The following is an 11120-nucleotide window of genomic DNA, read 5'->3' on the forward strand; positions in this document are numbered from 1 at the left end:
GGCGGAGCCGGGATTTGAACCCCTGACCTCTGACTCCAAAGCCTGGGCTCTTATTGAGCTCTTACTGAGTGCAGAGCCCTGTACTAAGCACTTGGAAAGTCCAATTCGGCAACAATATCTGTTTTAATAATAATAATAATGACGGTATTTGTTATGCGCTTACTATGTGCAAAGCACTGTTTTAAGCGCTAGGGAGGTTACAAGGCGATCAGGTTGTCCCACGGGGGGCTCACTGTCTTAATCCCCATTTTACAGATGAGGTAACTGAGGCACAGAGAAGTGAAGTGACTTGCCCAAAGTCACCCAGCTGACAGTGGGCAGAGCCGGGATTTGAACCCACGACCTCTGACTCCAAAGCCTGGGCTCTTTCCACTGAGCCACGCTGCTTCTTTGATGTCTGTCTTCCCCCTTCTAGACTGCGAGCCTGTTGTTAGGCAGGGATTTCTCTATTTGTTGCCGAATTGGACTCTCAATCAATCAATCAATCAATCGTATTTATTGAGTGCTTACTATGTGCAGAGCACTGTACTAAGCGCTTGGGAAGTACAAATTGGCAACACATAGAGACAGTCCCTACCCAACAGTGGGCTCACAGTCTAAAAGGGGGAGACAGAGAACAGAAGCAAACATACCAACAAAATAAAATAAATAGGATAGAAATGTACAAGTAAAATAAATAAATAAATAAATAAATAAATAGAGTAATAAATATGCACAACCATATATACATATATACAGGTGCTGTGGGGAAGGGAAGGAGGTAAGACGGGGGGATGGAGAGGGGGACGAGGGGGAGAGGAAGGAAGGGGCTCAGTCTGGGAAGGCCTCCTGGAGGAGGTGAGCTCTCAGCAGGGCCTTGAAGGGAGGAAGAGAGCTAGCTTGGCGGAGGGGCAGAGGGAGGGCATTCCAGGCCCGGGGGAGGACGTGGGCCGGGCGTCGACGGCGGGACAGGCGAGAGCGAGGTACAGTGAGGAGATTAGCGGTGGAGGAGCGGAGGTTGCGGGCTGGGCTGGAGAAGGAGAGAAGGGAGGTGAGGTAGGAGGGGGCGAGGGGATGGACAGCCTTGAAGCCGAGGGTGAGGAGTTTCTGCCTGATGCGCAGATTGATTGGTAGCCACTGGAGATTTTTGAGGAGGGGAGTAATATGCCCAGAGCGTTTCTGGACAAAGATAATCCGGGCAGCAGCATGAAGTATGGATTGAAGTCTAGAAGGGGGGACTATTATGACTATTATGGTATTATGACTTGTCAGTTGTGTGACTTTGGGCAAGTCACTTAACTTCTCTTTATTTTGTTAATATGTTTGGTTTTGTTCTCTGTCTCCCCCTTCTAGACTGTGAGCCCACTGTTGGGTAGGGCCCATCTCTAGATGTTGCCAACTTGGACTTCCCAAGCGCTTAGTACAGTGCTCTGCACACAGTAAGTGCTCAATAAATACGATTGATTGATTGATTGATTGATTCTCTGGGTCTCGGTTCCCTCATCTGGAAAATGGGGACTGTGGGCCTCCCCATGGGACAACCTGATCACCTCATAACCTCCCCAGCGCTTAGAACAGTGCTTTGCACATAGTAAATGCTTAATAGATGCCATTATTATTATTATTATTAGCACTCTCCCAGAGAAGTGTGGGAGAGGAGAAGAGCGAGACCCAGGAGGGCTTCCAGGTGGCGGGGATTTTCTCAAGGTCACCGGCCCCGCAGGGTCCGGAGGCTAGGGCGGGGGCGGCGAGGTGTCTCCTGGGGAGATATTTCCGGGTGGAGATCTTTCAACGTTATTATCCGAGGCCTCCGGGCCAGGCGCCGGGAGGCTGAGAGGGGAACGGCCTTTATCAGATCGAAAAACTAATATGGGGAGTAGAGTGAACCGCATCGGAGACGTGATGGATCATGAAAGCCAAAGAGCCATCCTCTCTCTCTGTCCCGGGGGTGGATTGGGGCCCTTCCCTTCCGCCCTGAGCCCATCCGGAGAAAATCCGGGGGCCTCTGTGTAGTGGTCATCATAGTCATCAATAACAAATACTGTTATTATCAAGCACTTACCATCTGCCAAGCACTGTGCTAAACGCTGGGATAGAGACAAGACAATCAGGTTGGACACAGTCCTTGTCCCACTGGGGGCTTTCAGTAGGAGGAAGAAAGGGTGTTGAATCCACATTGTGCAGATAGGAGTCAGAAGGTCGTGGGTTCTAATCCCGGCTCTGCCACTTGACCTCGGCCTGTGTGCCTCTCCCAGTGCTTAGAATGGTGCTTGGCACGTAGTCTTACTACGCTTAACAGATACCATCATTATTATTAAGTCACTTCACTTCACTTCTCTGTGCCTCAGTTCCCCCATCTTTAAAATGGGGATGAAGACCGTGAGCCCCACGTGGGACAGCCTGATTACCTTGTGTTTCCCCCAGCGCTTAGAACAGTGCTTGGCACATAGCAAGCACTTAACAAATACCATCAATATTATGGTCACTTCTCTGGGCCTCGGTTCCCTCATCTGTAAAATGGGGATGAAGTCCGTGAGCCCCATCTGGGACAACCTGATTACCTTGTGTCTCCCCCAGCGCTTAGAACGGTGCTTGGCACATAGTAAGCGCTTAACAAAAACCATCAATATTATTGTCACTTCTCTGGGCCTTGGTTCCCTCATCTGTAAAATGGGGATGAAGTCCGTGAGCCCCATGTGGGACAGCCTGATTACCTTGTGTCTCCCCCAGCGCTTAGAACAGTGCTTGGCACATAGTAAGCGCTTAACAAATACCATCAATATTATTGTCACTTCTCTGGGCCTCGGTTCCCTCATCTGTAAAATGGGGATGAAGTCCGTGAGCCCCATGTGGGACAACCTGATTACCTTGTGTCTCCCCCACCGCTTAGAACGGTGCTTGGCACATAGTAAGCGCTTAACAAATACCATCAATATTATTGTCACTTCTCTGGGCCTCGGTTCCCTCATCTGTAAAATGAGGATGAAGACCGTGAGCCCCACATGAGACAGGGGATTGTGTCCAACCTGATTTGCTCGTATCCGCCTCAGTGTGTAGTACAGTGCCCGGTACTTACTAAGCGCTTAACAAATGCCATAATTATCCATTATTAAGTGAAGCAACTTGCCCCGAATCCCCCAGCAGGCAAGTGGAAGGGCCGAGATTGGAACCCAGGTTTTCCGACTCCCAGGCCTGGGCTCTTCCCATTAAGCCACACTGTTTCTGAGCCCGCCCCTCTTCATTTGGAGCCCGCAATCCCTCTTGGGCTGCAGGATTTGGGGAACAGCACACTTCCTCACTGGCTTCGCCCACCCCATTCCCAGTTCAGTCTCCTCAGGTCTGCCCCTTCCCCACCCTTGTTCATTCATTCAATCGTATTTATTGAGCGCTTACTGTGTGCAGAGCACTGGACTAAGCACTTGGGAAGTACAACCTTGTCCATCCGGACCGCGGAGCCTTGGCTCATTCCGAAGCCGCTCCCTCGCCTTGACCACCCTGGGTTCGGAGCCACTCGTCCGCTGTGCGACCTTGGTTAAGTCACTTCACTTCTGAAGCAGCGTGGCTCAGTGGAAAGAGCCCGGGCTTTGGAGTCAGAGGTCATGGGTTCAAATCCCGGCTCCGCCAACTGTCGGCTGTGTGACTTTGGGCAAGTCACTTCACTTCTCCGTGGCTCAGTTCCCTCATCTGTAAAATTCATTCATTCAATCATTGAGCACTTACTGTGTGCAGAGCACTGTACTAAGCGCTTGGGAAGTCCAAGTTGGCAACATATAGAGACGGTCCCTGCCCAACAATGGGCTCACAGTCTAGAAGGGGGAGACAGACTACAAAACAAAACACGCAGACAGGTGTCAAAATCGTCAGAACAAACAGAATTAAAGCTCTATGCCCATCATTAATAAAATAAATAGAATAGTAAATATGTACAAGTAAAATAGAGTAATGAATTCATTCATTCAATCGTAGTTATTGAGCGCTTACTGTGTGCAAAGCACTGTACTAAGTGCTAAAATGGGGATTAAGACTGTGAGCCCCCGCCATGGGACCACCTGATCACCCTGTAACTTCCCCAGCACTTAGAACAGTGCTTTGCACATAGTAAGCATTTAACAAATACCATTACTATTATTATTATAATTATTCTCTGGGCCTCAGTTCCCTCACCCGTAAAATGGAGTTGAAGACGGTGAGCCCCATGTGGGACAGGGACTGTGTCCAACCTGATGAGTTTCTATCTACCCCTGTGCTTAGTACAGTGCCTGGCACATTCATTCATTCATCCATTCCATCATATTTATTGAGCGCCTACTGTGTGCAGAGCACTGTAATAAGCGCTTGGGAAGTACAAGTCGGCAGCATATAGAGACAGTCCCTACTCAACAACGGGCTCACAGTCTAGAACAGGGAGACAGACAACAAAACAAAACATGTAGACAGGTCTCAAGTTGTCAGAACAAAAAGAATTAAAGCTAAATGCACATCAGAGCACTGTACTAAGGGCTTTGGAAGTACAAGTCGGCAACATATAGAGACGGTCCCTACTCTACAACGGGCTCACAGTCTAGAAGGGGGAGACAGACAACAAAACAAAACATGGAGACAGATGTCAAGTTGTCAGAACAAAAAGAATTAAGGCTAAATGCACATCATTAACAAAATAAATAGGATAGTAAATATGTACAAATAAAATAAATAGAGGGATAAATCTCTACAAACATATATACAGGTGCTGTGGGGAGGGGAAGGAGGTAGGGCGGGGGGGATGGGGAGGAGGAGGCACATAGGAAGCGCTTAGCAATACCATGATTATTATTACCCAGGTGTCCCTTCCGTACTTCCTCCCTCTCCCTCGTGTCTTTCCCGGAGATGAAGCGCCCGGAATTCCCTTCACCCTCATCCCCTCCATTATGTTTCCTGAGGGAGAGCGTTGGATCGCTCCACTAGCACTCCTGGTTTCTGAAAATTTGCTTCCTTCAAGGCAAATCCTCTCCTCCCCCAGACCTTCCTCTCAGCCTGTGCGAATGATTGATGCCTCTTTCTTCTCTTCCTCTCTCATCTCTTCCCTGCGGACCGAGCATCGCCGCAGCCGATCTTCCCGCCGCTTCCTCCGGCGCGGCCTGTGACTTCCTGTCGGCCTCAGGCCCCGGGGACGACCTTGAGGCATAACAGCTTTTGGGAGCATCCCAAAGACACGTGAAAAATCCTCCGTGGAAACCGGCAGAATCCATCAGCCTCCTTCCTCCTCTCCTCCCCCTCCAGGGCCATCAATCAATCAATCAATCAATCAATCGTATTTATTATTGAGTGCTTACTGTGAGCGCTTACCATCACACTCCCCTCCTCCGGCCCAGGACCCCCCGAACGTGGGCCCCGCTTCCGAGCTGGGGGACTTGGCATCGGAAGTCTGGGTCTCCTGGCCTGCGGTGGGGGGAACTTGAACCTGATATCGATCGTATTTTTTGAGCGCTTACCTTGTGTGAGGAGCCCTGTACTGAGCGCTTGGGAGAGTACAACACGATTGGGTCGGTAGACGCCTTCCCTGTCTGCAACGAGCCTCCGGTCTTGAGGGGGAGAAGTCTGGAGGCCCAAGGACATAGTCGGGGCTATGAAAGCTCGTTGTGGGCAGGGAATGTGTCTGTTATATTGTTCTATTGGACTCAGTGCTCGGCACACAGTAGGTGTTCAATAAATACAAGTGACGGACTGATAAATAAAAATAAAGGACAACTCCCTCGGGGTGATTTGGGATGGGGTCAGGAGCGAGAGGGAGGACCTGTCTTTGGATTCCAGCTAGAAGCAGCGTGGTCTAATTCATTCATTCACTCAATCGTATTTATTGAGCGCTTACTGTGTGCAGAACACTGTACTAAGCGCTTGGGAAGTCCAAGTTGGCAACATATAGAGACAGTCCCGACCCAACAGCGGGTTCACAGTCTAGAAGGGGGAGATAGACAACAAAACAAAACATATTAACAAAGTAAAATAAATAGAATAAATATGTACAAATAAAATGGAGTAATAAATCCGTACAAACATATATAGATATATAAAAGGTGCTGTGGGGAGGGGAAGGAGGTAAGGCGGGGGGGATGGGGAGACTGTGAGCCCACTTCTAGAATGTGAGCCCACTGTTGGGTAGGGACCGTCTCTATATGTTGCCAACTTGGACTTCCCAAGCACTTCCCAAGCGCTCAATAAATACGATTGAATGAATGAATGAATGAGCAGCACAGCTGACCATCATAATCCATCTCCTTTGGGTGGAATCGAGAATTCCATCCAGGTTATGATATTTTTTTAAGCGCTATTTGCCAGGTACTCTACTAGACTGTGGGCTCACAGTCTAGAAGGGGCTCACAGTCTAGAAGTCCAGACTGTGAGCCTGTTGTTGGGTAGGAACCGTCTCTATATGTTGCCAACTTGGACTTCCCAAGCGCTTAGTAGAGTGCTCTGCACACAGTAAGCGCTCAATAAATACGATTGATTGATTGATTGATTGACCGTCTCTATATGTTGCCAACTTGGACTTCCCAAGCGCTTAGTACAGTGCTCTGCACACAGTAAGCACTCAATAAATACGATTGAATTTTCCAGATGAGGTTACTGAGGCACGGAGCAGTGAATTGATTTGCCCAAGGTCACACCGCAGACCGGTGGAGGAGCCGGGATTAGAACTGAGGTCCTTCTGATTCCCGGGCCCTGGTTCTAGCCACCAGGCCTCGGGGTGGCAGGGGGCGGCGGTGGAGGAAATCTCCCAGGGAAAACCGGGGGGTGTCGGCATCTCTGTCTGGGCCTCAGTTTCCTCCCTCAACAGACAGGAGCGCACATCGGGGAGGAGAGGATGGAAAGTTTCTGGGCTGCAGCAGACCGATTTTCCCCTATTATCCCAAAATGACCAATTGGTCTCCGTAATTGGGTTTCTCAGACTCCGGGAGACGAGGGCAGGCCAGGAGCGAGGAGCATCAGGCGAACAGATTGACCTCAGGGTTCCGGGCCAGGCCGCTTCCGATCACCCCAGGCCTTGGGGAGAAAGACGGAGATGGAGCGGAGGGAGGGGAGAGCAGGTCAGCAGGAACCGGACTTTGGATTGCCCCCCCCGGAGCCTGGGATATTTTCTCGTGTTCTCAGGAAGCGGTAACCTCTCCTCTCCCACTTTTCCGATGGAGAAATTGCAGCCCAGAGAAGGGGCGGGGATTACCTAATATCACACAGTGCTTGCCTCATATTTTTTTAAATGGTATTTGTTGAGCGTTTCTTATGTGGCAAGCACTGAACTGAATCCTCTATCCATTATAATAATAATAATGATGGCATTTATTAAGCGCTTACTATGTGCAAAGCACTGTTCTAAGCGTTGGGGAGGTTACGAGGTGATCAGGTTGTCCCATGGGGGGCTCACAGTCTTAATCCCCATTTTACAGATGAGGGAACTGAGGCTGAGAAGTTAAATGACTTGCCCAAGGTCACACAGCAGACATGTGGCAGAGCCGGGGTTTGAACCCATGACTTCTGACTCCCAAGCCCGGGCTCTTTCCACTGAGCCACGCTGCACTAGGCTATGCTGCCTCTCTAATAATAATAATAATAACGGTGATGATGATGGAATTTGTTAAGCGCTTACTATGTAGCAAGCACTGTACTACAAGCTGGGGTAAAACAAGATCATCAAGTCCCATATAATAATAATAATAATAATGGCATTTATTAAGCGCTTACTACGTGCAGAGCACTGTTCTAAGTGCTGGACAGGTTGTCCCACGGGGGGCTCACAGTCTTAATCCCCATTTTCCAGATGAGGTCACTGAGGCCCAGAGAAGTGAAGTGACTTGCCCAAAGTCACACAGCTGACAATTGGAGGAGCTGGGATTTGAACCCACGACCTCTGACTCCAAAGCCCGGTCTCTTTCCACTGAGCCACGTTGCTTCTCTATATGGGGCTCACAGTCTAAGTAGGAGGGAGAAGAGGCATTGAGTGACCGCTTTGCAGAGCACTGTACTAAGCGCTTGGGAAGTACAAGTTGGCAACATATAGAGACAGTCCCTACCCAACAGTGGGCTCACAGTCTAGAAGGGGGAGACAGAGAACAAAACCAAACGTATTAACAAAATAAAATAAATAGAATAGATATGTACAAGTAAAATAGAGTAATAAATATGTACAAACATATATACATATATACAGGTATACAAAACAATCAATCAATCAATCGTATTTATTGAGCGCTTACTGTGTGCAGAGCACTGTACTAAGCGCTTGAGAAGTACAAGTTGGCAACATATAGAGACAGTCCCTACCCAACAGTGGGCTCACAGTCTAAAAGGACTGTGAACAAAACATATTAACAAATAAAATAAATAGAATAGTAAATATGTACAAGTAAAATAAATAGAGTAGAGAAGGGGCGGAGCTGGGATTAGAACCCAAGTCCTCTAACACCCAGGCCCGTGCTCTATCCACTAGGCCACACTGCTTCTCAAAGAAGCAAAAACGTGGAGCGCCAAATTCTCCGCGCCTCAGTTCCCCTGGCTGTAAAATGGGGATTAAGACTGGGCGTGGACTGGGTCTGACCCGATTAGCTTGGATCTACCCTAGCGCTTAGTACAGTGCCTCGCTGTGGGCAGGAAATGTGTCTGTTTATTGTGAGAGGACAATAGAACAAGCACTTAGTATACTGCTCTGCACGCTGTAAGCGTGCCTTAATATGACTATAACTAATATGAATATGACGAGTACTATGAGTGGTACATAGTAAGTGCTTAATAAATACCATAAAAAACAAATTCAAAAGCCACCCCATTGGGGCCAGGAATCGCAGCAACAGGATGGAGGTGAGCAGCATGGCGCAATAGATAGCGCATGAGCCTGGGAATCAGAAGGTCATGGGTTCTAATCCTGACTCTTCCACTTGTCTGTGATGTGACCTTGGGTAAGTCACTTCACTTCTCTGGGCCTCAGTTACCTCATCTATAACACGGTGATTAAGACTAGGAGCCCTACGTGGGACAGGGACTTTGTCCAACCCGATTTGCTTGTATCCACCCCAGCACTTAGTACAGTGCTTGACATATAGTGAGCGCTAACAAACACCACAATTATTATTATTCATTCATTCAATCACATTTATTGAGCGCTTACTGTGTGCAGAGCACTGTACTACGCGCTTGGGAAAGTACGATACAATAACCAAGAGGCACATTCCCAGCCCGCAGCGTGGCTCCGTGGAAAGAGCCCGGGCTTTAGAGTCAGAGGTCATGGGTTCAATTCCCGGCTCCACCAACTGTCAGCTGTGTGACTTTGGGTAAGTCACTTCACTTCTCTGGGCCTCAGTTACCTCATCTGTAAAATGGGGATTAAGTCTGTGAGCCCCGCGTGGGACAACTTGATTACCTTGTATCTACCCCAGCGCTTAGAACGGTGCTTTGCACATAGTAAGCACTTAATAAATGCCATTATTATTATTATTATTATTATTATTATTATTATTATTATTATTATTATTTCCTGGGCTGCACCAATTTGCTGAGCTCGCCGTTACCTCCAGCTGGACAGCGAATCCCCCCACTCTCCTCCAGACGTTTAACACAGCCCCCTCGCCGCCTCCCCAGTGACCTCTGGCTATTTATAGCTCTCCTCATCAGGCTGTGTTCTGATCTTTGACATGGGCAGCTGTTCCCAGATTGCCTCAAAAGAACATATGACCGTGGTCCGTGGCCATTCCCGGGACGGCCCCATCCCCGGCTCAGGACTCTGACCCCTGTCAGGGCAGTCGGGACCCCCGAGGAGGAACCGTGACCCCCGACCTCGTGGTTAGGGATGGATCATCCCAGGGGTCACCCCTAAACTGACCCCCGAGATCACAGGCCTCGCAGTCCGGTGCCACTCCGAACTGTAAGCTCATTGTGGGCAGGAAATGTGTCCGTTTATTGTATTGTCCTCTCCCAAGTGCTTAGTACAGTGCTCTGCACACAGTAAGCACTCAATAAATATGATTGAATGAATGAACAAATGAATGACCATCCCGGGGTCACCCCTAAACTGACCCCTGAGATCGCAGGCCTCGCAGTCCGGTGCCACTCTGGACTGTAAGCTCGTTGTGGGCAGGAAATGTGTCTGTTTATTCATTCAATTGTATTTATTGAGCGCTTACTGTGTGCAGAGCACTGTACTAAGCGCTTGGGAAGTACAAGTTGGCAACATATAGAAACGGTCCCTACCCAACAACGGGCTTGCAGTCTAGAAGGGGGAGACAGACAACAAAACAAAACGTATTAACAAAATAAAATAAATAGAATAGTAAATATGTACAAGTAAAATAAATAGAAAATAATATGGAACGCTTTACGAATTTGCAAGTTTATTGTATTGTACTCTCCCAAGTGCTTAGTGCAGTGCTCTGCACACAGTAAGCGCTCAGTAAATGCGATTGAATGAATGAATGAATGAATGACCATCCCAGGGTCACCCCTAAACTGACCCCTGAGATCACAGGCCTCGCAGTCCGGTGCCACTCCGGACCGTAAGCTTGTTGTGGGCACGGAATGCATCTGTTTATTGTATTGTACTCTCCCAAGCACTTAGTACAGTGTTCTGCACACAGTAAGCGCTCAATAACTACAATTGAATGAATAAATGAATGGATGACCATCCCGGGGTCACCCCTAAACTGACCCCTGAGATCGCAGGCCTCGCAGTCCGATGCCACTCCGGACCGTAAGCTTGTTGTGGGCACGGAATGCATCTGTTTATTGTATTGTACTCTCCCAAGCACTTAGTACAGTGTTCTGCACACAGTAAGCGCTCAATAACTACAATTGAATGAATAAATGAATGGATGACCATCCCGGGGTCACCCCTAAACTGACCCCCAAGATCGCAGGCCTCGCAGTCTGGTGCCACTCCGGACTGTAAGCTCATTGTGGGCAGGAAATGCGTGTTTATCGTATTGTACTCTCCCAAGTGCTTAGTACAGTGTTCTGCACACAGTAAACGCACAATAAATACAATTGAATGAATGAACGAATGGATGACCACCCTGGGGTCACCCCTAAACTGACCCCCGAAATGACAGTTCTCAGACCCCAGTGCCACTCTGGGCAAAGAGCAGGGGGAGAGCCAAGTTCATCAGTCTTCATCCCCATTT

The sequence above is a fragment of the Tachyglossus aculeatus genome, unplaced genomic scaffold (genome assembly GCF_015852505.1).
Source record: "Tachyglossus aculeatus isolate mTacAcu1 unplaced genomic scaffold, mTacAcu1.pri scaffold_121_arrow_ctg1, whole genome shotgun sequence".
NCBI lineage: Eukaryota > Metazoa > Chordata > Mammalia > Monotremata > Tachyglossidae > Tachyglossus > Tachyglossus aculeatus.